Source organism: Pleurodeles waltl, chromosome 10 (assembly GCF_031143425.1).
Source record: "Pleurodeles waltl isolate 20211129_DDA chromosome 10, aPleWal1.hap1.20221129, whole genome shotgun sequence".
NCBI classification, from domain to species: domain Eukaryota; kingdom Metazoa; phylum Chordata; class Amphibia; order Caudata; family Salamandridae; genus Pleurodeles; species Pleurodeles waltl.
Window position 1 is genome coordinate 329522675 of NC_090449.1, and position 22856 is coordinate 329545530.

The 22856-nt window shown below is 48.3% G+C and overlaps 17 non-coding genes across 17 annotated transcripts; all 17 read left to right on the forward strand.

The window, feature by feature from the left end:
* Window positions 1-307: 307 nt before the first annotated feature.
* On the forward strand, window positions 308-380 carry TRNAV-UAC (transfer RNA valine (anticodon UAC)). The gene has a single exon. It is a non-coding gene; the product is annotated as a tRNA-Val (tRNA).
* Window positions 381-1901: 1521 nt separating this feature from the next.
* On the forward strand, window positions 1902-1974 carry TRNAV-AAC (transfer RNA valine (anticodon AAC)). The gene has a single exon. It is a non-coding gene; the product is annotated as a tRNA-Val (tRNA).
* Window positions 1975-3310: 1336 nt separating this feature from the next.
* On the forward strand, window positions 3311-3382 carry TRNAP-UGG (transfer RNA proline (anticodon UGG)). Its single transcript has one exon. It is a non-coding gene; the product is annotated as a tRNA-Pro (tRNA).
* Window positions 3383-5415: 2033 nt separating this feature from the next.
* Window positions 5416-5488, forward strand: TRNAV-AAC (transfer RNA valine (anticodon AAC)). Its single transcript has one exon. It is a non-coding gene; the product is annotated as a tRNA-Val (tRNA).
* A 1336-nt stretch (window positions 5489-6824) lies between these two features.
* Window positions 6825-6896, forward strand: TRNAP-UGG (transfer RNA proline (anticodon UGG)). The gene has a single exon. It is a non-coding gene; the product is annotated as a tRNA-Pro (tRNA).
* Window positions 6897-7340: 444 nt separating this feature from the next.
* On the forward strand, window positions 7341-7413 carry TRNAV-UAC (transfer RNA valine (anticodon UAC)). Its single transcript has one exon. It is a non-coding gene; the product is annotated as a tRNA-Val (tRNA).
* Window positions 7414-8934: 1521 nt separating this feature from the next.
* Window positions 8935-9007, forward strand: TRNAV-AAC (transfer RNA valine (anticodon AAC)). The gene has a single exon. It is a non-coding gene; the product is annotated as a tRNA-Val (tRNA).
* Window positions 9008-10343: 1336 nt separating this feature from the next.
* TRNAP-UGG (transfer RNA proline (anticodon UGG)) lies at window positions 10344-10415 on the forward strand. The gene has a single exon. It is a non-coding gene; the product is annotated as a tRNA-Pro (tRNA).
* A 444-nt stretch (window positions 10416-10859) lies between these two features.
* On the forward strand, window positions 10860-10932 carry TRNAV-UAC (transfer RNA valine (anticodon UAC)). Its single transcript has one exon. It is a non-coding gene; the product is annotated as a tRNA-Val (tRNA).
* Window positions 10933-12453: 1521 nt separating this feature from the next.
* On the forward strand, window positions 12454-12526 carry TRNAV-AAC (transfer RNA valine (anticodon AAC)). The gene has a single exon. It is a non-coding gene; the product is annotated as a tRNA-Val (tRNA).
* Window positions 12527-13862: 1336 nt separating this feature from the next.
* Window positions 13863-13934, forward strand: TRNAP-UGG (transfer RNA proline (anticodon UGG)). The gene has a single exon. It is a non-coding gene; the product is annotated as a tRNA-Pro (tRNA).
* Window positions 13935-14378: 444 nt separating this feature from the next.
* Window positions 14379-14451, forward strand: TRNAV-UAC (transfer RNA valine (anticodon UAC)). The gene has a single exon. It is a non-coding gene; the product is annotated as a tRNA-Val (tRNA).
* Window positions 14452-15972: 1521 nt separating this feature from the next.
* TRNAV-AAC (transfer RNA valine (anticodon AAC)) lies at window positions 15973-16045 on the forward strand. Its single transcript has one exon. It is a non-coding gene; the product is annotated as a tRNA-Val (tRNA).
* Window positions 16046-17897: 1852 nt separating this feature from the next.
* On the forward strand, window positions 17898-17970 carry TRNAV-UAC (transfer RNA valine (anticodon UAC)). Its single transcript has one exon. It is a non-coding gene; the product is annotated as a tRNA-Val (tRNA).
* Window positions 17971-19491: 1521 nt separating this feature from the next.
* TRNAV-AAC (transfer RNA valine (anticodon AAC)) lies at window positions 19492-19564 on the forward strand. Its single transcript has one exon. It is a non-coding gene; the product is annotated as a tRNA-Val (tRNA).
* Window positions 19565-20900: 1336 nt separating this feature from the next.
* On the forward strand, window positions 20901-20972 carry TRNAP-UGG (transfer RNA proline (anticodon UGG)). Its single transcript has one exon. It is a non-coding gene; the product is annotated as a tRNA-Pro (tRNA).
* A 444-nt stretch (window positions 20973-21416) lies between these two features.
* On the forward strand, window positions 21417-21489 carry TRNAV-UAC (transfer RNA valine (anticodon UAC)). Its single transcript has one exon. It is a non-coding gene; the product is annotated as a tRNA-Val (tRNA).
* The last annotated feature ends 1367 nt before the right edge of the window (window positions 21490-22856 follow it).

The window sequence follows — 22856 nt, forward strand, 5'->3', positions numbered from 1 at the left end:
TTTCTAACTGCTTTTTTGTGTTGGAGCAGCACTTCTCGTTGGAACATGAAATGCACAGTGCTTCTCCAAAGTAATTGCAGGGCTGGTTTTGAAATCACCTCTTGGAATGAAAGTGATCCCAGTTCCTTTCTTCCAAAGGAAGAGATCCTGTCAGAAAGGCTCAGCTTTGAGCGTCATGAATATTGTCCCTTAGTCCTTGCATTCCAGTCCAAAGCATAGCCACATAAAGAAAGCAGGTGTGTCTGTTTCCAGTGCAGTGGTTCCAGTCCAATGCATAGCCACATGAAGCAAATAAGCAGGCATGTCTGTTTCTGTAGTGTAGTGGTTATCACGTTCGCCTTACACGCGAAAGGTCCCTGGTTCGAGGCCAGGCAGAAACAGCAAGTTGCTGTGCTTTATCACATTATTTGCATTTACCACCTCACCTGACAGGTAAATTGAAATTAAAGAGGCTGTGTCTATCCCTCACCATCGTGAGGTACTACGCTCCAAGGGCATCGGTCTCAACTCACCAAGAGAAGACGATACACCTTACGGCAGTCAGTTGCTCCCTTTTTGACCTTTCCATTGAAGCCTGGGCCTACTGTGGTCAAGCCAGCCAAGGAAGGAAGGTATGAGAGCGAAAATGGCTTTCCTACCTTCACCAAGAACATACACCTTGAGCAAAGAAAGGGCCAGACTTACAAGGCCCTATCGCCACCGGCACATCATCTTTAGTGACGCCCCGGTGGCACTATGTACTGTGCCGTATTTACAAGACGCCGTTCAACCACGTTTTGTGGCTTAACACCACCTTGTAAATACGGCCCCTTCACACGCAGCCCTTTCCCTGGAAGGGGCGTGCAATGGGCGTTGCTCTGGGTGGGCCACTGCAACACCATAGCATTTTGATGCTGCTCCAGTTTTACGAGTTTTTGTAAATCTGTGGCAGCGCCAAAATCCAAGCGCCATACAATGGGTGTCGTTATAGTGGAGAAACGAGCAGAAATGTTTTCATTTCTCCTCATTTTTGCTCTTTCTATGTGTGCTGCACGAACATATCGCCACTGAAGATTTCTGTTGTGCAGGAAGGTGTGCCTTCCTGAACAAAAACAATTTCCCCCTCCAAGCAGCCATCCTTGTACCATGGCGCAAGGATGGCTGCGTTGGTGCTCGGCAGCTAATTTAGAGCTGGCGCAGAGGGAAGCACAGGGGTGCGCTGTATTCTACTAAATACGACGCTTCCCTGCATTTTGAAAATGACTGAGTGCGAGGCTGCCAAATTTGGCAGAGCGTCTCACTCAGTCATCCTCTTGTAATTATGGGCCAAAAGGTCTAAAGGATAGAGGCGTTTTATGTCATGTTCGATGACGACCATGGAAATGACTCTAGTCATATTGCAGAAGAGAGAACCATGTGCATTTTCTTGCCTTGCGATGTATTCGCCCACTCTCTGCCCTCAACCCTAGGAGCAGGGTCTGAGCAGTGGTGCTTCTGTGCCCTCGCTCGTTGGTGTCCGGGTCCAAATCCCCAACACACCCTTTTTAGCAGAAAACACACAAATTTTACTCAAAATACACAAAGCTTGAAGATTCCTCATTCCACTCAAAGCATTGTTGTGCAAAATATTTTTAGCCTCAGGAGAAAAAAAGGATCACCATGCCTTGGCTTCCTTCCTGCTTGCTTTCAGTGTGCTCTGTGTGATGCTTTCACAGGCTCTGGTTTCAGGCATTTAGGCATCAGATATTTGTCTCTACCCGCAGCTGTGACTTTTCAGTACATCTGAGTGTACGCTTGCTGGCTGACAACGCTGCAATTTTCACACTTACTCCTCGCTTTGCGAGCAACTGCTGATCAAGTATAGAGGCAATCGGGCAAACATATGAGGGGAATTTTGCTCCTTCAGTCAAGCCCTCATGCTTGTTTCTGTAGTGTAGTGGTTATCACGTTCGCCTAACACGCGAAAGGTCCCCGGTTCGAGACCGGGCAGAAACAATGGGCAGTGTCTGCTTTTGTGTTTGCTCCCTAAAAGCTTAGTCTCACTCAGGGATGGCCTTTAAAAACTTGTGACCTGTGTAAAACTTGTATTACTATTGCAGGCCGGTAAAAAGTTATCTGCATCTTTGCGTAGTCGTGCATGTGCCTGGTTTCTTATTCTGTTTTTTACTTTTTTTTTTCTTGGCCATGTTATATTGTGGGGCCTTTAAACCTGTCACCTTGATAGGAACATTGCAAGCGGCAGCATCGACAAGTGCAGACTGAGGAGTCAGACCTAAACACAGACTCAGCTGTCAGGATGGCCGAGTGGTCTAAGGCGGCAGCCTCAAGAGAGCTTGATCTTCAGTTAAGCTAAGCATCCTGGTTTGCTCATGTAGTTGTGGGTTCATATCGCACTTCTGATAGGTCTATTTTCTGCCCTTAAATCTTCCTCTGCTTGCACAGCCAGCTCCCCACAACACTATCTTTGCAAGCTGCTGTAGCATATGAAAAGAAATCCACCAACCCTCCGGCTGGGCCCTCAATCAGCATTCCATGTATTTCTGGAAGGGGCATCTCAGTCACGCCTTCTGTTAGAGCTGCACCTTATCACTGTAACTACCATGCTGGTTTCTACTTAAGCAGTTGATTCCATCGTTTGAAGTGAGGCTCTCCTGCCACTTTTGGGCAGAGAAGGCACTGCCCCTGCAACAACAACAGGCAGACAAGCTCAACCTGGGTTTCCTGGTTAGGTGGGCGGAGCAGAATGGCAATGGTCCCTCCTTGTGACTTGAAATTAACATGAAGAAGACAGAGAGGCAGCTGGGAGTAGGCAGTACCCATGCACCCCTGAACACTGTCTTGCGATTTTCACCCAATTCTGAAATGAGTCGGGAGGAAAGGAGGTGATTTTCCTATCGAAGGCCATTCTGGGAATTCAGCCACCCCGCGTCTCCCAGGTGAGTGTTTCAGGCCTGTGAGGCACTCATATAAATCTCGCCTGATCGAGCACTGAGCGAGCAATTGTGCTTGAATACAAGAGGCATGCTCCTCTGGCTCAGGCGCAAGAGATGGCAGGCCCTTCAGTGCTTCTGGTCTGGAAGTCTACGGTGCAAGGGCCCAGGTCCTGCGGAGGCGTACAACTACCAGAAAGGGTCTGCTTTTCTCATCAGCGCCACAGTTCAGCTTGCTAGCATAGGGCTTCTTGACTACCTCTTGCCTTGCTAGAGGCAAAAAAAAACCCCTTGGCACAAAACATCAATTGCTATGGCACGCTTAGAAGGAGAGTCTCCAAGTGGCCCTGCTTTTTCACAAAGACACTTCAGAAGATGTTTGAAAGGCTTTTGCAGCAGCAGGCTCGTTGGTCTAGGGGTATGATTCTCGCTTTGGGTGTGAGAGGTCCCGGGTTCAAATCCCGGACGAGCCCGTGCCTTCATAGGTTCGATCTGTTTTTAAACAGGAGTATTTCTGCTTTCCACTCTTGTAAGATGCCATGGTGGAATGCATTGCATGCTTTCTACTGGTGTCGAGGCAGTTCGGCATGATGAAGGAGTGCGGGATTTCTTTCTAACTGCTTTTTTGTGTTGGAGCAGCACTTCTCGTTGGAACATGAAATGCACAGTGCTTCTCCAAAGTAATTGCAGGGCTGGTTTTGAAATCACCTCTTGGAATGAAAGTGATCCCAGTTCCTTTCTTCCAAAGGAAGAGATCCTGTCAGAAAGGCTCAGCTTTGAGCGTCATGAATATTGTCCCTTAGTCCTTGCATTCCAGTCCAAAGCATAGCCACATAAAGAAAGCAGGTGTGTCTGTTTCCAGTGCAGTGGTTCCAGTCCAATGCATAGCCACATGAAGCAAATAAGCAGGCATGTCTGTTTCTGTAGTGGTTATCACGTTCGCCTTACACGCGAAAGGTCCCTGGTTCGAGGCCAGGCAGAAACAGCAAGTTGCTGTGCTTTATCACATTATTTGCATTTACCACCTCACCTGACAGGTAAATTGAAATTAAAGAGGCTGTGTCTATCCCTCACCATCGTGAGGTACTACGCTCCAAGGGCATCGGTCTCAACTCACCAAGAGAAAACGATACACCTTACGGCAGTCAGTTGCTCCCTTTTTGACCTTTCCATTGAAGCCTGGGCCTACTGTGGTCAAGCCAGCCAAGGAAGGAAGGTATGAGAGCGAAAATGGCTTTCCTACCTTCACCAAGAACATACACCTTGAGCAAAGAAAGGGCCAGACTTACAAGGCCCTATCGCCACCGGCACATCATCTTTAGTGACGCCCCGGTGGCACTATGTACTGTGCCGTATTTACAAGACGCCGTTCAACCACGTTTTGTGGCTTAACACCACCTTGTAAATACGGCCCCTTCACACGCAGCCCTTTCCCTGGAAGGGGCGTGCAATGGGCGTTGCTCTGGGTGGGCCACTGCAACACCATAGCATTTTGATGCTGCTCCAGTTTTACGAGTTTTTGTAAATCTGTGGCAGCGCCAAAATCCAAGCGCCATACAATGGGTGTCGTTATAGTGGAGAAACGAGCAGAAATGTTTTCATTTCTCCTCATTTTTGCTCTTTCTATGTGTGCTGCACGAACATATCGCCACTGAAGATTTCTGTTGTGCAGGAAGGTGTGCCTTCCTGAACAAAAACAATTTCCCCCTCCACGCAGCCATCCTTGTACCATGGCGCAAGGATGGCTGCGTTGGTGCTCGGCAGCTAATTTAGAGCTGGCGCAGAGGGAAGCACAGGGGTGCGCTGTATTCTACTAAATACGGCGCTTCCCTGCATTTTGAAAATGACTGAGTGCGAGGCTGCCAAATTTGGCAGAGCGTCTCACTCAGTCATCCTCTTGTAATTATGGGCCAAAAGGTCTAAAGGATAGAGGCGTTTTATGTCATGTTCGATGACGACCATGGAAATGACTCTAGTCATATTGCAGAAGAGAGAACCATGTGCATTTTCTTGCCTTGCGATGTATTCGCCCACTCTCTGCCCTCAACCCTAGGAGCAGGGTCTGAGCAGTGGTGCTTCTGTGCCCTCGCTCGTTGGTGTCCGGGTCCAAATCCCCAACACACCCTTTTTAGCAGAAAACACACAAATTTTACTCAAAATACACAAAGCTTGAAGATTCCTCATTCCACTCAAAGCATTGTTGTGCAAAATATTTTTAGCCTCAGGAGAAAAAAAGGATCACCATGCCTTGGCTTCCTTCCTGCTTGCTTTCAGTGTGCTCTGTGTGATGCTTTCACAGGCTCTGGTTTCAGGCATTTAGGCATCAGATATTTGTCTCTACCCGCAGCTGTGACTTTTCAGTACATCTGAGTGTACGCTTGCTGGCTGACAACGCTGCAATTTTCACACTTACTCCTCGCTTTGCGAGCAACTGCTGATCAAGTATAGAGGCAATCGGGCAAACATATGAGGGGAATTTTGCTCCTTCAGTCAAGCCCTCATGCTTGTTTCTGTAGTGTAGTGGTTATCACGTTCGCCTAACACGCGAAAGGTCCCCGGTTCGAGACCGGGCAGAAACAATGGGCAGTGTCTGCTTTTGTGTTTGCTCCCTAAAAGCTTAGTCTCACTCAGGGATGGCCTTTAAAAACTTGTGACCTGTGTAAAACTTGTATTACTATTGCAGGCCGGTAAAAAGTTATCTGCATCTTTGCGTAGTCGTGCATGTGCCTGGTTTCTTATTCTGTTTTTTACTTTTTTTTTTCTTGGCCATGTTATATTGTGGGGCCTTTAAACCTGTCACCTTGATAGGAACATTGCAAGCGGCAGCATCGACAAGTGCAGACTGAGGAGTCAGACCTAAACACAGACTCAGCTGTCAGGATGGCCGAGTGGTCTAAGGCGGCAGCCTCAAGAGAGCTTGATCTTCAGTTAAGCTAAGCATCCTGGTTTGCTCATGTAGTTGTGGGTTCATATCGCACTTCTGATAGGTCTATTTTCTGCCCTTAAATCTTCCTCTGCTTGCACAGCCAGCTCCCCACAACACTATCTTTGCAAGCTGCTGTAGCATATGAAAAGAAATCCACCAACCCTCCGGCTGGGCCCTCAATCAGCATTCCATGTATTTCTGGAAGGGGCATCTCAGTCACGCCTTCTGTTAGAGCTGCACCTTATCACTGTAACTACCATGCTGGTTTCTACTTAAGCAGTTGATTCCATCGTTTGAAGTGAGGCTCTCCTGCCACTTTTGGGCAGAGAAGGCACTGCCCCTGCAACAACAACAGGCAGACAAGCTCAACCTGGGTTTCCTGGTTAGGTGGGCGGAGCAGAATGGCAATGGTCCCTCCTTGTGACTTGAAATTAACATGAAGAAGACAGAGAGGCAGCTGGGAGTAGGCAGTACCCATGCACCCCTGAACACTGTCTTGCGATTTTCACCCAATTCTGAAATGAGTCGGGAGGAAAGGAGGTGATTTTCCTATCGAAGGCCATTCTGGGAATTCAGCCACCCCGCGTCTCCCAGGTGAGTGTTTCAGGCCTGTGAGGCACTCATATAAATCTCGCCTGATCGAGCACTGAGCGAGCAATTGTGCTTGAATACAAGAGGCATGCTCCTCTGGCTCAGGCGCAAGAGATGGCAGGCCCTTCAGTGCTTCTGGTCTGGAAGTCTACGGTGCAAGGGCCCAGGTCCTGCGGAGGCGTACAACTACCAGAAAGGGTCTGCTTTTCTCATCAGCGCCACAGTTCAGCTTGCTAGCATAGGGCTTCTTGACTACCTCTTGCCTTGCTAGAGGCAAAAAAAAACCCCTTGGCACAAAACATCAATTGCTATGGCACGCTTAGAAGGAGAGTCTCCAAGTGGCCCTGCTTTTTCACAAAGACACTTCAGAAGATGTTTGAAAGGCTTTTGCAGCAGCAGGCTCGTTGGTCTAGGGGTATGATTCTCGCTTTGGGTGTGAGAGGTCCCGGGTTCAAATCCCGGACGAGCCCGTGCCTTCATAGGTTCGATCTGTTTTTAAACAGGAGTATTTCTGCTTTCCACTCTTGTAAGATGCCATGGTGGAATGCATTGCATGCTTTCTACTGGTGTCGAGGCAGTTCGGCATGATGAAGGAGTGCGGGATTTCTTTCTAACTGCTTTTTTGTGTTGGAGCAGCACTTCTCGTTGGAACATGAAATGCACAGTGCTTCTCCAAAGTAATTGCAGGGCTGGTTTTGAAATCACCTCTTGGAATGAAAGTGATCCCAGTTCCTTTCTTCCAAAGGAAGAGATCCTGTCAGAAAGGCTCAGCTTTGAGCGTCATGAATATTGTCCCTTAGTCCTTGCATTCCAGTCCAAAGCATAGCCACATAAAGAAAGCAGGTGTGTCTGTTTCCAGTGCAGTGGTTCCAGTCCAATGCATAGCCACATGAAGCAAATAAGCAGGCATGTCTGTTTCTGTAGTGTAGTGGTTATCACGTTCGCCTTACACGCGAAAGGTCCCTGGTTCGAGGCCAGGCAGAAACAGCAAGTTGCTGTGCTTTATCACATTATTTGCATTTACCACCTCACCTGACAGGTAAATTGAAATTAAAGAGGCTGTGTCTTTCCCTCACCATCGTGAGGTACTACGCTCCAAGGGCATCGGTCTCAACTCACCAAGAGAAGACGATACACCTTACGGCAGTCAGTTGCTCCCTTTTTGACCTTTCCATTGAAGCCTGGGCCTACTGTGGTCAAGCCAGCCAAGGAAGGAAGGTATGAGAGCGAAAATGGCTTTCCTACCTTCACCAAGAACATACACCTTGAGCAAAGAAAGGGCCAGACTTACAAGGCCCTATCGCCACCGGCACATCATCTTTAGTGACGCCCCGGTGGCACTATGTACTGTGCCGTATTTACAAGACGCCGTTCAACCACGTTTTGTGGCTTAACACCACCTTGTAAATACGGCCCCTTCACACGCAGCCCTTTCCCTGGAAGGGGCGTGCAATGGGCGTTGCTCTGGGTGGGCCACTGCAACACCATAGCATTTTGATGCTGCTCCAGTTTTACGAGTTTTTGTAAATCTGTGGCAGCGCCAAAATCCAAGCGCCATACAATGGGTGTCGTTATAGTGGAGAAACGAGCAGAAATGTTTTCATTTCTCCTCATTTTTGCTCTTTCTATGTGTGCTGCACGAACATATCGCCACTGAAGATTTCTGTTGTGCAGGAAGGTGTGCCTTCCTGAACAAAAACAATTTCCCCCTCCACGCAGCCATCCTTGTACCATGGCGCAAGGATGGCTGCGTTGGTGCTCGGCAGCTAATTTAGAGCTGGCGCAGAGGGAAGCACAGGGGTGCGCTGTATTCTACTAAATACGGCGCTTCCCTGCATTTTGAAAATGACTGAGTGCGAGGCTGCCAAATTTGGCAGAGCGTCTCACTCAGTCATCCTCTTGTAATTATGGGCCAAAAGGTCTAAAGGATAGAGGCGTTTTATGTCATGTTCGATGACGACCATGGAAATGACTCTAGTCATATTGCAGAAGAGAGAACCATGTGCATTTTCTTGCCTTGCGATGTATTCGCCCACTCTCTGCCCTCAACCCTAGGAGCAGGGTCTGAGCAGTGGTGCTTCTGTGCCTTCGCTCGTTGGTGTCCGGGTCCAAATCCCCAACACACCCTTTTTAGCAGAAAACACACAAATTTTACTCAAAATACACAAAGCTTGAAGATTCCTCATTCCACTCAAAGCATTGTTGTGCAAAATATTTTTAGCCTCAGGAGAAAAAAAGGATCACCATGCCTTGGCTTCCTTCCTGCTTGCTTTCAGTGTGCTCTGTGTGATGCTTTCACAGGCTCTGGTTTCAGGCATTTAGGCATCAGATATTTGTCTCTACCCGCAGCTGTGACTTTTCAGTACATCTGAGTGTACGCTTGCTGGCTAACAACGCTGCAATTTTCACACTTACTCCTCGCTTTGCGAGCAACTGCTGATCAAGTATAGAGGCAATCGGGCAAACATATGAGGGGAATTTTGCTCCTTCAGTCAAGCCCTCATGCTTGTTTCTGTAGTGTAGTGGTTATCACGTTCGCCTAACACGCGAAAGGTCCCCGGTTCGAGACCGGGCAGAAACAATGGGCAGTGTCTGCTTTTGTGTTTGCTCCCTAAAAGCTTAGTCTCACTCAGGGATGGCCTTTAAAAACTTGTGACCTGTGTAAAACTTGTATTACTATTGCAGGCCGGTAAAAAGTTATCTGCATCTTTGCGTAGTCGTGCATGTGCCTGGTTTCTTATTCTGTTTTTTACTTTTTTTTTTCTTGGCCATGTTATATTGTGGGGCCTTTAAACCTGTCACCTTGATAGGAACATTGCAAGCGGCAGCATCGACAAGTGCAGACTGAGGAGTCAGACCTAAACACAGACTCAGCTGTCAGGATGGCCGAGTGGTCTAAGGCGGCAGCCTCAAGAGAGCTTGATCTTCAGTTAAGCTAAGCATCCTGGTTTGCTCATGTAGTTGTGGGTTCATATCGCACTTCTGATAGGTCTATTTTCTGCCCTTAAATCTTCCTCTGCTTGCACAGCCAGCTCCCCACAACACTATCTTTGCAAGCTGCTGTAGCATATGAAAAGAAATCCACCAACCCTCCGGCTGGGCCCTCAATCAGCATTCCATGTATTTCTGGAAGGGGCATCTCAGTCACGCCTTCTGTTAGAGCTGCACCTTATCACTGTAACTACCATGCTGGTTTCTACTTAAGCAGTTGATTCCATCGTTTGAAGTGAGGCTCTCCTGCCACTTTTGGGCAGAGAAGGCACTGCCCCTGCAACAACAACAGGCAGACAAGCTCAACCTGGGTTTCCTGGTTAGGTGGGCGGAGCAGAATGGCAATGGTCCCTCCTTGTGACTTGAAATTAACATGAAGAAGACAGAGAGGCAGCTGGGAGTAGGCAGTACCCATGCACCCCTGAACACTGTCTTGCGATTTTCACCCAATTCTGAAATGAGTCGGGAGGAAAGGAGGTGATTTTCCTATCGAAGGCCATTCTGGGAATTCAGCCACCCCGCGTCTCCCAGGTGAGTGTTTCAGGCCTGTGAGGCACTCATATAAATCTCGCCTGATCGAGCACTGAGCGAGCAATTGTGCTTGAATACAAGAGGCATGCTCCTCTGGCTCAGGCGCAAGAGATGGCAGGCCCTTCAGTGCTTCTGGTCTGGAAGTCTACGGTGCAAGGGCCCAGGTCCTGCGGAGGCGTACAACTACCAGAAAGGGTCTGCTTTTCTCATCAGCGCCACAGTTCAGCTTGCTAGCATAGGGCTTCTTGACTACCTCTTGCCTTGCTAGAGGCAAAAAAAAAACCCTTGGCACAAAACATCAATTGCTATGGCACGCTTAGAAGGAGAGTCTCCAAGTGGCCCTGCTTTTTCACAAAGACACTTCAGAAGATGTTTGAAAGGCTTTTGCAGCAGCAGGCTCGTTGGTCTAGGGGTATGATTCTCGCTTTGGGTGTGAGAGGTCCCGGGTTCAAATCCCGGACGAGCCCGTGCCTTCATAGGTTCGATCTGTTTTTAAACAGGAGTATTTCTGCTTTCCACTCTTGTAAGATGCCATGGTGGAATGCATTGCATGCTTTCTACTGGTGTCGAGGCAGTTCGGCATGATGAAGGAGTGCAGGATTTCTTTCTAACTGCTTTTTTGTGTTGGAGCAGCACTTCTCGTTGGAACATGAAATGCACAGTGCTTCTCCAAAGTAATTGCAGGGCTGGTTTTGAAATCACCTCTTGGAATGAAAGTGATCCCAGTTCCTTTCTTCCAAAGGAAGAGATCCTGTCAGAAAGGCTCAGCTTTGAGCGTCATGAATATTGTCCCTTAGTCCTTGCATTCCAGTCCAAAGCATAGCCACATAAAGAAAGCAGGTGTGTCTGTTTCCAGTGCAGTGGTTCCAGTCCAATGCATAGCCACATGAAGCAAATAAGCAGGCATGTCTGTTTCTGTAGTGTAGTGGTTATCACGTTCGCCTTACACGCGAAAGGTCCCTGGTTCGAGGCCAGGCAGAAACAGCAAGTTGCTGTGCTTTATCACATTATTTGCATTTACCACCTCACCTGACAGGTAAATTGAAATTAAAGAGGCTGTGTCTATCCCTCACCATCGTGAGGTACTACGCTCCAAGGGCATCGGTCTCAACTCACCAAGAGAAGACGATACACCTTACGGCAGTCAGTTGCTCCCTTTTTGACCTTTCCATTGAAGCCTGGGCCTACTGTGGTCAAGCCAGCCAAGGAAGGAAGGTATGAGAGCGAAAATGGCTTTCCTACCTTCACCAAGAACATACACCTTGAGCAAAGAAAGGGCCAGACTTACAAGGCCCTATCGCCACCGGCACATCATCTTTAGTGACGCCCCGGTGGCACTATGTACTGTGCCGTATTTACAAGACGCCGTTCAACCACGTTTTGTGGCTTAACACCACCTTGTAAATACGGCCCCTTCACACGCAGCCCTTTCCCTGGAAGGGGCGTGCAATGGGCGTTGCTCTGGGTGGGCCACTGCAACACCATAGCATTTTGATGCTGCTCCAGTTTTACGAGTTTTTGTAAATCTGTGGCAGCGCCAAAATCCAAGCGCCATACAATGGGTGTCGTTATAGTGGAGAAACGAGCAGAAATGTTTTCATTTCTCCTCATTTTTGCTCTTTCTATGTGTGCTGCACGAACATATCGCCACTGAAGATTTCTGTTGTGCAGGAAGGTGTGCCTTCCTGAACAAAAACAATTTCCCCCTCCACGCAGCCATCCTTGTACCATGGCGCAAGGATGGCTGCGTTGGTGCTCGGCAGCTAATTTAGAGCTGGCGCAGAGGGAAGCACAGGGGTGCGCTGTATTCTACTAAATACGGCGCTTCCCTGCATTTTGAAAATGACTGAGTGCGAGGCTGCCAAATTTGGCAGAGCGTCTCACTCAGTCATCCTCTTGTAATTATGGGCCAAAAGGTCTAAAGGATAGAGGCGTTTTATGTCATGTTCGATGACGACCATGGAAATGACTCTAGTCATATTGCAGAAGAGAGAACCATGTGCATTTTCTTGCCTTGCGATGTATTCGCCCACTCTCTGCCCTCAACCCTAGGAGCAGGGTCTGAGCAGTGGTGCTTCTGTGCCCTCGCTCGTTGGTGTCCGGGTCCAAATCCCCAACACACCCTTTTTAGCAGAAAACACACAAATTTTACTCAAAATACACAAAGCTTGAAGATTCCTCATTCCACTCAAAGCATTGTTGTGCAAAATATTTTTAGCCTCAGGAGAAAAAAAGGATCACCATGCCTTGGCTTCCTTCCTGCTTGCTTTCAGTGTGCTCTGTGTGATGCTTTCACAGGCTCTGGTTTCAGGCATTTAGGCATCAGATATTTGTCTCTACCCGCAGCTGTGACTTTTCAGTACATCTGAGTGTACGCTTGCTGGCTGACAACGCTGCAATTTTCACACTTACTCCTCGCTTTGCGAGCAACTGCTGATCAAGTATAGAGGCAATCGGGCAAACATATGAGGGGAATTTTGCTCCTTCAGTCAAGCCCTCATGCTTGTTTCTGTAGTGTAGTGGTTATCACGTTCGCCTAACACGCGAAAGGTCCCCGGTTCGAGACCGGGCAGAAACAATGGGCAGTGTCTGCTTTTGTGTTTGCTCCCTAAAAGCTTAGTCTCACTCAGGGATGGCCTTTAAAAACTTGTGACCTGTGTAAAACTTGTATTACTATTGCAGGCCGGTAAAAAGTTATCTGCATCTTTGCGTAGTCGTGCATGTGCCTGGTTTCTTATTCTGTTTTTTACTTTTTTTTTTCTTGGCCATGTTATATTGTGGGGCCTTTAAACCTGTCACCTTGATAGGAACATTGCAAGCGGCAGCATCGACAAGTGCAGACTGAGGAGTCAGACCTAAACACAGACTCAGCTGTCAGGATGGCCGAGTGGTCTAAGGCGGCAGCCTCAAGAGAGCTTGATCTTCAGTTAAGCTAAGCATCCTGGTTTGCTCATGTAGTTGTGGGTTCATATCGCACTTCTGATAGGTCTATTTTCTGCCCTTAAATCTTCCTCTGCTTGCACAGCCAGCTCCCCACAACACTATCTTTGCAAGCTGCTGTAGCATATGAAAAGAAATCCACCAACCCTCCGGCTGGGCCCTCAATCAGCATTCCATGTATTTCTGGAAGGGGCATCTCAGTCACGCCTTCTGTTAGAGCTGCACCTTATCACTGTAACTACCATGCTGGTTTCTACTTAAGCAGTTGATTCCATCATTTGAAGTGAGGCTCTCCTGCCACTTTTGGGCAGAGAAGGCACTGCCCCTGCAACAACAACAGGCAGACAAGCTCAACCTGGGTTTCCTGGTTAGGTGGGCGGAGCAGAATGGCAATGGTCCCTCCTTGTGACTTGAAATTAACATGAAGAAGACAGAGAGGCAGCTGGGAGTAGGCAGTACCCATGCACCCCTGAACACTGTCTTGCGATTTTCACCCAATTCTGAAATGAGTCGGGAGGAAAGGAGGTGATTTTCCTATCGAAGGCCATTCTGGGAATTCAGCCACCCCGCGTCTCCCAGGTGAGTGTTTCAGGCCTGTGAGGCACTCATATAAATCTCGCCTGATCGAGCACTGAGCGAGCAATTGTGCTTGAATACAAGAGGCATGCTCCTCTGGCTCAGGCGCAAGAGATGGCAGGCCCTTCAGTGCTTCTGGTCTGGAAGTCTACGGTGCAAGGGCCCAGGTCCTGCGGAGGCGTACAACTACCAGAAAGGGTCTGCTTTTCTCATCAGCGCCACAGTTCAGCTTGCTAGCATAGGGCTTCTTGACTACCTCTTGCCTTGCTAGAGGCAAAAAAAAAACCCTTGGCACAAAACATCAATTGCTATGGCACGCTTAGAAGGAGAGTCTCCAAGTGGCCCTGCTTTTTCACAAAGACACTTCAGAAGATGTTTGAAAGGCTTTTGCAGCAGCAGGCTCGTTGGTCTAGGGGTATGATTCTCGCTTTGGGTGTGAGAGGTCCCGGGTTCAAATCCCGGACGAGCCCGTGCCTTCATAGGTTTGATCTGTTTTTAAACAGGAGTATTTCTGCTTTCCACTCTTGTAAGATGCCATGGTGGAATGCATTGCATGCTTTCTACTGGTGTCGAGGCAGTTCGGCATGATGAAGGAGTGCGGGATTTCTTTCTAACTGCTTTTTTGTGTTGGAGCAGCACTTCTCGTTGGAACATGAAATGCACAGTGCTTCTCCAAAGTAATTGCAGGGCTGGTTTTGAAATCACCTCTTGGAATGAAAGTGATCCCAGTTCCTTTCTTCCAAAGGAAGAGATCCTGTCAGAAAGGCTCAGCTTTGAGCGTCATGAATATTGTCCCTTAGTCCTTGCATTCCAGTCCAAAGCATAGCCACATAAAGAAAGCAGGTGTGTCTGTTTCCAGTGCAGTGGTTCCAGTCCAATGCATAGCCACATGAAGCAAATAAGCAGGCATGTCTGTTTCTGTAGTGTAGTGGTTATCACGTTCGCCTTACACGCGAAAGGTCCCTGGTTCGAGGCCAGGCAGAAACAGCAAGTTGCTGTGCTTTATCACATTATTTGCATTTACCACCTCACCTGACAGGTAAATTGAAATTAAAGAGGCTGTGTCTATCCCTCACCATCGTGAGGTACTACGCTCCAAGGGCATCGGTCTCAACTCACCAAGAGAAGACGATACACCTTACGGCAGTCAGTTGCTCCCTTTTTGACCTTTCCATTGAAGCCTGGGCCTACTGTGGTCAAGCCAGCCAAGGAAGGAAGGTATGACAGCGAAAATGGCTTTCCTACCTTCACCAAGAACATACACCTTGAGCAAAGAAAGGGCCAGACTTACAAGGCCCTATCGCCACCGGCACATCATCTTTAGTGACGCCCCGGTGGCACTATGTACTGTGCCGTATTTACAAGACGCCGTTCAACCACGTTTTGTGGCTTAACACCACCTTGTAAATACGGCCCCTTCACACGCAGCCCTTTCCCTGGAAGGGGCGTGCAATGGGCGTTGCTCTGGGTGGGCCACTGCAACACCATAGCATTTTGATGCTGCTCCAGTTTTACGAGTTTTTGTAAATCTGTGGCAGCGCCAAAATCCAAGCGCCATACAATGGGTGTCGTTATAGTGGAGAAACGAGCAGAAATGTTTTCATTTCTCCTCATTTTTGCTCTTTCTATGTGTGCTGCACGAACATATCGCCACTGAAGATTTCTGTTGTGCAGGAAGGTGTGCCTTCCTGAACAAAAACAATTTCCCCCTCCACGCAGCCATCCTTGTACCATGGCGCAAGGATGGCTGCGTTGGTGCTCGGCAGCTAATTTAGAGCTGGCGCAGAGGGAAGCACAGGGGTGCGCTGTATTCTACTAAATACGGCGCTTCCCTGCATTTTGAAAATGACTGAGTGCGAGGCTGCCAAATTTGGCAGAGCGTCTCACTCAGTCATCCTCTTGTAATTATGGGCCAAAAGGTCTAAAGGATAGAGGCGTTTTATGTCATGTTCGATGACGACCATGGAAATGACTCTAGTCATATTGCAGAAGAGAGAACCATGTGCATTTTCTTGCCTTGCGATGTATTCGCCCACTCTCTGCCCTCAACCCTAGGAGCAGGGTCTGAGCAGTGGTGCTTCTGTGCCCTCGCTCGTTGGTGTCCGGGTCCAAATCCCCAACACACCCTTTTTAGCAGAAAACACACAAATTTTACTCAAAATACACAAAGCTTGAAGATTCCTCATTCCACTCAAAGCATTGTTGTGCAAAATATTTTTAGCCTCAGGAGAAAAAAAGGATCACCATGCCTTGGCTTCCTTCCTGCTTGCTTTCAGTGTGCTCTGTGTGATGCTTTCACAGGCTCTGGTTTCAGGCATTTAGGCATCAGATATTTGTCTCTACCCGCAGCTGTGACTTTTCAGTACATCTGAGTGTACGCTTGCTGGCTGACAACGCTGCAATTTTCACACTTACTCCTCGCTTTGCGAGCAACTGCTGATCAAGTATAGAGGCAATCGGGCAAACATATGAGGGGAATTTTGCTCCTTCAGTCAAGCCCTCATGCTTGTTTCTGTAGTGTAGTGGTTATCACGTTCGCCTAACACGCGAAAGGTCCCCGGTTCGAGACCGGGCAGAAACAATGGGCAGTGTCTGCTTTTGTGTTTGCTCCCTAAAAGCTTAGTCTCACTCAGGGATGGCCTTTAAAAACTTGTGACCTGTGTAAAACTTGTATTACTATTGCAGGCCGGTAAAAAGTTATCTGCATCTTTGCGTAGTCGTGCATGTGCCTGGTTTCTTATTCTGTTTTTTACTTTTTTTTTTCTCGGCCATGTTATATTGTGGGGCCTTTAAACCTGTCACCTTGATAGGAACATTGCAAGCGGCAGCATCGACAAGTGCAGACTGAGGAGTCAGACCTAAACACAGACTCAGCTGTCAGGATGGCCGAGTGGTCTAAGGCGGCAGCCTCAAGAGAGCTTGATCTTCAGTTAAGCTAAGCATCCTGGTTTGCTCATGTAGTTGTGGGTTCATATCGCACTTCTGATAGGTCTATTTTCTGCCCTTAAATCTTCCTCTGCTTGCACAGCCAGCTCCCCACAACACTATCTTTGCAAGCTGCTGTAGCATATGAAAAGAAATCCACCAACCCTCCGGCTGGGCCCTCAATCAGCATTCCATGTATTTCTGGAAGGGGCATCTCAGTCACGCCTTCTGTTAGAGCTGCACCTTATCACTGTAACTACCATGCTGGTTTCTACTTAAGCAGTTGATTCCATCTTTTGAAGTGAGGCTCTCCTGCCACTTTTGGGCAGAGAAGGCACTGCCCCTGCAACAACAACAGGCAGACAAGCTCAACCTGGGTTTCCTGGTTAGGTGGGCGGAGCAGAATGGCAATGGTCCCTCCTTGTGACTTGAAATTAACATGAAGAAGACAGAGAGGCAGCTGGGAGTAGGCAGTACCCATGCACCCCTGAACACTGTCTTGCGATTTTCACCCAATTCTGAAATGAGTCGGGAGGAAAGGAGGTGATTTTCCTATCGAAGGCCATTCTGGGAATTCAGCCACCCCGCGTCTCCCAGGTGAGTGTTTCAGGCCTGTGAGGCACTCATAAAAATCTCGCCTGATCGAGCACTGAGCGAGCAATTGTGCTTGAATACAAGAGGCATGCTCCTCTGGCTCAGGCGCAAGAGATGGCAGGCCCTTCAGTGCTTCTGGTCTGGAAGTCTACGGTGCAAGGGCCCAGGTCCTGCGGAGGCGTACAACTACCAGAAAGGGTCTGCTTTTCTCATCAGCGCCACAGTTCAGCTTGCTAGCATAGGGCTTCTTGACTACCTCTTGCCTTGCTAGAGGCAAAAAAAAAACCCTTGGCACAAAACATCAATTGCTATGGCACGCTTAGAAGGAGAGTCTCCAAGTGGCCCTGCTTTTTCACAAAGACACTTCAGAAGATGTTTGAAAGGCTTTTGCAGCAGCAGGCTCGTTGGTCTAGGGGTATGATTCTCGCTTTGGGTTTGAGAGGTCCCGGGTTCAAATCCCGGACGAGCCCGTGCCTTCATAGGTTCGATCTGTTTTTAAACAGGAGTATTTCTGCTTTCCACTCTTGTAAGATGCCATGGTGGAATGCATTGCATGCTTTCTACTGGTGTCGAGGCAGTTCGGCATGATGAAGGAGTGCGGGATTTCTTTCTAACTGCTTTTTTGTGTTGGAGCAGCACTTCTCGTTGGAACATGAAATGCACAGTGCTTCTCCAAAGTAATTGCAGGGCTGGTTTTGAAATCACCTCTTGGAATGAAAGTGATCCCAGTTCCTTTCTTCCAAAGGAAGAGATCCTGTCAGAAAGGCTCAGCTTTGAGCGTCATGAATATTGTCCCTTAGTCCTTGCATTCCAGTCCAAAGCATAGCCACATAAAGAAAGCAGGTGTGTCTGTTTCCAGTGCAGTGGTTCCAGTCCAATGCATAGCCACATGAAGCAAATAAGCAGGCATGTCTGTTTCTGTAGTGTAGTGGTTATCACGTTCGCCTTACACGCGAAAGGTCCCTGGTTCGAGGCCAGGCAGAAACAGCAAGTTGCTGTGCTTTATCACATTATTTGCATTTACCACCTCACCTGACAGGTAAATTGAAATTAAAGAGGCTGTGTCTATCCCTCACCATCGTGAGGTACTACGCTCCAAGGGCATCGGTCTCAACTCACCAAGAGAAGACGATACACCTTACGGCAGTCAGTTGCTCCCTTTTTGACCTTTCCATTGAAGCCTGGGCCTACTGTGGTCAAGCCAGCCAAGGAAGGAAGGTATGACAGCGAAAATGGCTTTCCTACCTTAACCAAGAACATACACCTTGAGCAAAGAAAGGGCCAGACTTACAAGGCCCTATCGCCACCGGCACATCATCTTTAGTGACGCCCCGGTGGCACTATGTACTGTGCCGTATTTACAAGACGCCGTTCAACCACGTTTTGTGGCTTAACACCACCTTGTAAATACGGCCCCTTCACACGCAGCCCTTTCCCTGGAAGGGGCGTGCAATGGGCGTTGCTCTGGGTGGGCCACTGCAACACCATAGCATTTTGATGCTGCTCCAGTTTTACGAGTTTTTGTAAATCTGTGGCAGCGCCAAAATCCAAGCGCCATACAATGGGTGTCGTTATAGTGGAGAAACGAGCAGAAATGTTTTCATTTCTCCTCATTTTTGCTCTTTCTATGTGTGCTGCACGAACATATCGCCACTGAAGATTTCTGTTGTGCAGGAAGGTGTGCCTTCCTGAACAAAAACAATTTCCCCCTCCACGCAGCCATCCTTGTACCATGGCGCAAGGATGGCTGCGTTGGTGCTCGGCAGCTAATTTAGAGCTGGCGCAGAGGGAAGCACAGGGGTGCGCTGTATTCTACTAAATACGGCGCTTCCCTGCATTTTGAAAATGACTGAGTGCGAGGCTGCCAAATTTGGCAGAGCGTCTCACTCAGTCATCCTCTTGTAATTATGGGCCAAAAGGTCTAAAGGATAGAGGCGTTTTATGTCATGTTCGATGACGACCATGGAAATGACTCTAGTCATATTGCAGAAGAGAGAACCATGTGCATTTTCTTGCCTTGCGATGTATTCGCCCACTCTCTGCCCTCAACCCTAGGAGCAGGGTCTGAGCAGTGGTGCTTCTGTGCCCTCGCTCGTTGGTGTCCGGGTCCAAATCCCCAACACACCCTTTTTAGCAGAAAACACACAAATTTTACTCAAAATACACAAAGCTTGAAGATTCCTCATTCCACTCAAAGCATTGTTGTGCAAAATATTTTTAGCCTCAGGAGAAAAAAAGGATCACCATGCCTTGGCTTCCTTCCTGCTTGCTTTCAGTGTGCTCTGTGTGATGCTTTCACAGGCTCTGGTTTCAGGCATTTAGGCATCAGATATTTGTCTCTACCCGCAGCTGTGACTTTTCAGTACATCTGAGTGTACGCTTGCTGGCTGACAACGCTGCAATTTTCACACTTACTCCTCGCTTTGCGAGCAACTGCTGATCAAGTATAGAGGCAATCGGGCAAACATATGAGGGGAATTTTGCTCCTTCAGTCAAGCCCTCATGCTTGTTTCTGTAGTGTAGTGGTTATCACGTTCGCCTAACACGCGAAAGGTCCCCGGTTCGAGACCGGGCAGAAACAATGGGCAGTGTCTGCTTTTGTGTTTGCTCCCTAAAAGCTTAGTCTCACTCAGGGATGGCCTTTAAAAACTTGTGACCTGTGTAAAACTTGTATTACTATTGCAGGCCGGTAAAAAGTTATCTGCATCTTTGCGTAGTCGTGCATGTGCCTGGTTTCTTATTCTGTTTTTTACTTTTTTTTTTCTTGGCCATGTTATATTGTGGGGCCTTTAAACCTGTCACCTTGATAGGAACATTGCAAGCGGCAGCATCGACAAGTGCAGACTGAGGAGTCAGACCTAAACACAGACTCAGCTGTCAGGATGGCCGAGTGGTCTAAGGCGGCAGCCTCAAGAGAGCTTGATCTTCAGTTAAGCTAAGCATCCTGGTTTGCTCATGTAGTTGTGGGTTCATATCGCACTTCTGATAGGTCTATTTTCTGCCCTTAAATCTTCCTCTGCTTGCACAGCCAGCTCCCCACAACACTATCTTTGCAAGCTGCTGTAGCATATGAAAAGAAATCCACCAACCCTCCGGCTGGGCCCTCAATCAGCATTCCATGTATTTCTGGAAGGGGCATCTCAGTCACGCCTTCTGTTAGAGCTGCACCTTATCACTGTAACTACCATGCTGGTTTCTACTTAAGCAGTTGATTCCATCTTTTGAAGTGAGGCTCTCCTGCCACTTTTGGGCAGAGAAGGCACTGCCCCTGCAACAACAACAGGCAGACAAGCTCAACCTGGGTTTCCTGGTTAGGTGGGCGGAGCAGAATGGCAATGGTCCCTCCTTGTGACTTGAAATTAACATGAAGAAGACAGAGAGGCAGCTGGGAGTAGGCAGTACCCATGCACCCCTGAACACTGTCTTGCGATTTTCACCCAATTCTGAAATGAGTCGGGAGGAAAGGAGGTGATTTTCCTATCGAAGGCCATTCTGGGAATTCAGCCACCCCGCGTCTCCCAGGTGAGTGTTTCAGGCCTGTGAGGCACTCATAAAAATCTCGCCTGATCGAGCACTGAGCGAGCAATTGTGCTTGAATACAAGAGGCATGCTCCTCTGGCTCAGGCGCAAGAGATGGCAGGCCCTTCAGTGCTTCTGGTCTGGAAGTCTACGGTGCAAGGGCCCAGGTCCTGCGGAGGCGTACAACTACCAGAAAGGGTCTGCTTTTCTCATCAGCGCCACAGTTCAGCTTGCTAGCATAGGGCTTCTTGACTACCTCTTGCCTTGCTAGAGGCAAAAAAAAAACCCTTGGCACAAAACATCAATTGCTATGGCACGCTTAGAAGGAGAGTCTCCAAGTGGCCCTGCTTTTTCACAAAGACACTTCAGAAGATGTTTGAAAGGCTTTTGCAGCAGCAGGCTCGTTGGTCTAGGGGTATGATTCTCGCTTTGGGTGTGAGAGGTCCCGGGTTCAAATCCCGGACGAGCCCGTGCCTTCATAGGTTCGATCTGTTTTTAAACAGGAGTATTTCTGCTTTCCACTCTTGTAAGATGCCATGGTGGAATGCATTGCATGCTTTCTACTGGTGTCGAGGCAGTTCGGCATGATGAAGGAGTGCGGGATTTCTTTCTAACTGCTTTTTTGTGTTGGAGCAGCACTTCTCGTTGGAACATGAAATGCACAGTGCTTCTCCAAAGTAATTGCAGGGCTGGTTTTGAAATCACCTCTTGGAATGAAAGTGATCCCAGTTCCTTTCTTCCAAAGGAAGAGATCCTGTCAGAAAGGCTCAGCTTTGAGCGTCATGAATATTGTCCCTTAGTCCTTGCATTCCAGTCCAAAGCATAGCCACATAAAGAAAGCAGGTGTGTCTGTTTCCAGTGCAGTGGTTCCAGTCCAATGCATAGCCACATGAAGCAAATAAGCAGGCATGTCTGTTTCTGTAGTGTAGTGGTTATCACGTTCGCCTTACACGCGAAAGGTCCCTGGTTCGAGGCCAGGCAGAAACAGCAAGTTGCTGTGCTTTATCACATTATTTGCATTTACCACCTCACCTGACAGGTAAATTGAAATTAAAGAGGCTGTGTCTATCCCTCACCATCGTGAGGTACTACGCTCCAAGGGCATCGGTCTCAACTCACCAAGAGAAGACGATACACCTTACGGCAGTCAGTTGCTCCCTTTTTGACCTTTCCATTGAAGCCTGGGCCTACTGTGGTCAAGCCAGCCAAGGAAGGAAGGTATGAGAGCGAAAATGGCTTTCCTACCTTCACCAAGAACATACACCTTGAGCAAAGAAAGGGCCAGACTTACAAGGCCCTATCGCCACCGGCACATCATCTTTAGTGACGCCCCGGTGGCACTATGTACTGTGCCGTATTTACAAGACGCCGTTCAACCACGTTTTGTGGCTTAACACCACCTTGTAAATACGGCCCCTTCACACGCAGCCCTTTCCCTGGAAGGGGCGTGCAATGGGCGTTGCTCTGGGTGGGCCACTGCAACACCATAGCATTTTGATGCTGCTCCAGTTTTACGAGTTTTTGTAAATCTGTGGCAGCGCCAAAATCCAAGCGCCATACAATGGGTGTCGTTATAGTGGAGAAACGAGCAGAAATGTTTTCATTTCTCCTCATTTTTGCTCTTTCTATGTGTGCTGCACGAACATATCGCCACTGAAGATTTCTGTTGTGCAGGAAGGTGTGCCTTCCTGAACAAAAACAATTTCCCCCTCCACGCAGCCATCCTTGTACCATGGCGCAAGGATGGCTGCGTTGGTGCTCGGCAGCTAATTTAGAGCTGGCGCAGAGGGAAGCACAGGGGTGCGCTGTATTCTACTAAATACGGCGCTTCCCTGCATTTTGAAAATGACTGAGTGCGAGGCTGCCAAATTTGGCAGAGCGTCTCACTCAGTCATCCTCTTGTAATTATGGGCCAAAAGGTCTAAAGGATAGAGGCGTTTTATGTCATGTTCGATGACGACCATGGAAATGACTCTAGTCATATTGCAGAAGAGAGAACCATGTGCATTTTCTTGCCTTGCGATGTATTCGCCCACTCTCTGCCCTCAACCCTAGGAGCAGGGTCTGAGCAGTGGTGCTTCTGTGCCCTCGCTCGTTGGTGTCCGGGTCCAAATCCCCAACACACCCTTTTTAGCAGAAAACACACAAATTTTACTCAAAATACACAAAGCTTGAAGATTCCTCATTCCACTCAAAGCATTGTTGTGCAAAATATTTTTAGCCTCAGGAGAAAAAAAGGATCACCATGCCTTGGCTTCCTTCCTGCTTGCTTTCAGTGTGCTCTGTGTGATGCTTTCACAGGCTCTGGTTTCAGGCATTTAGGCATCAGATATTTGTCTCTACCCGCAGCTGTG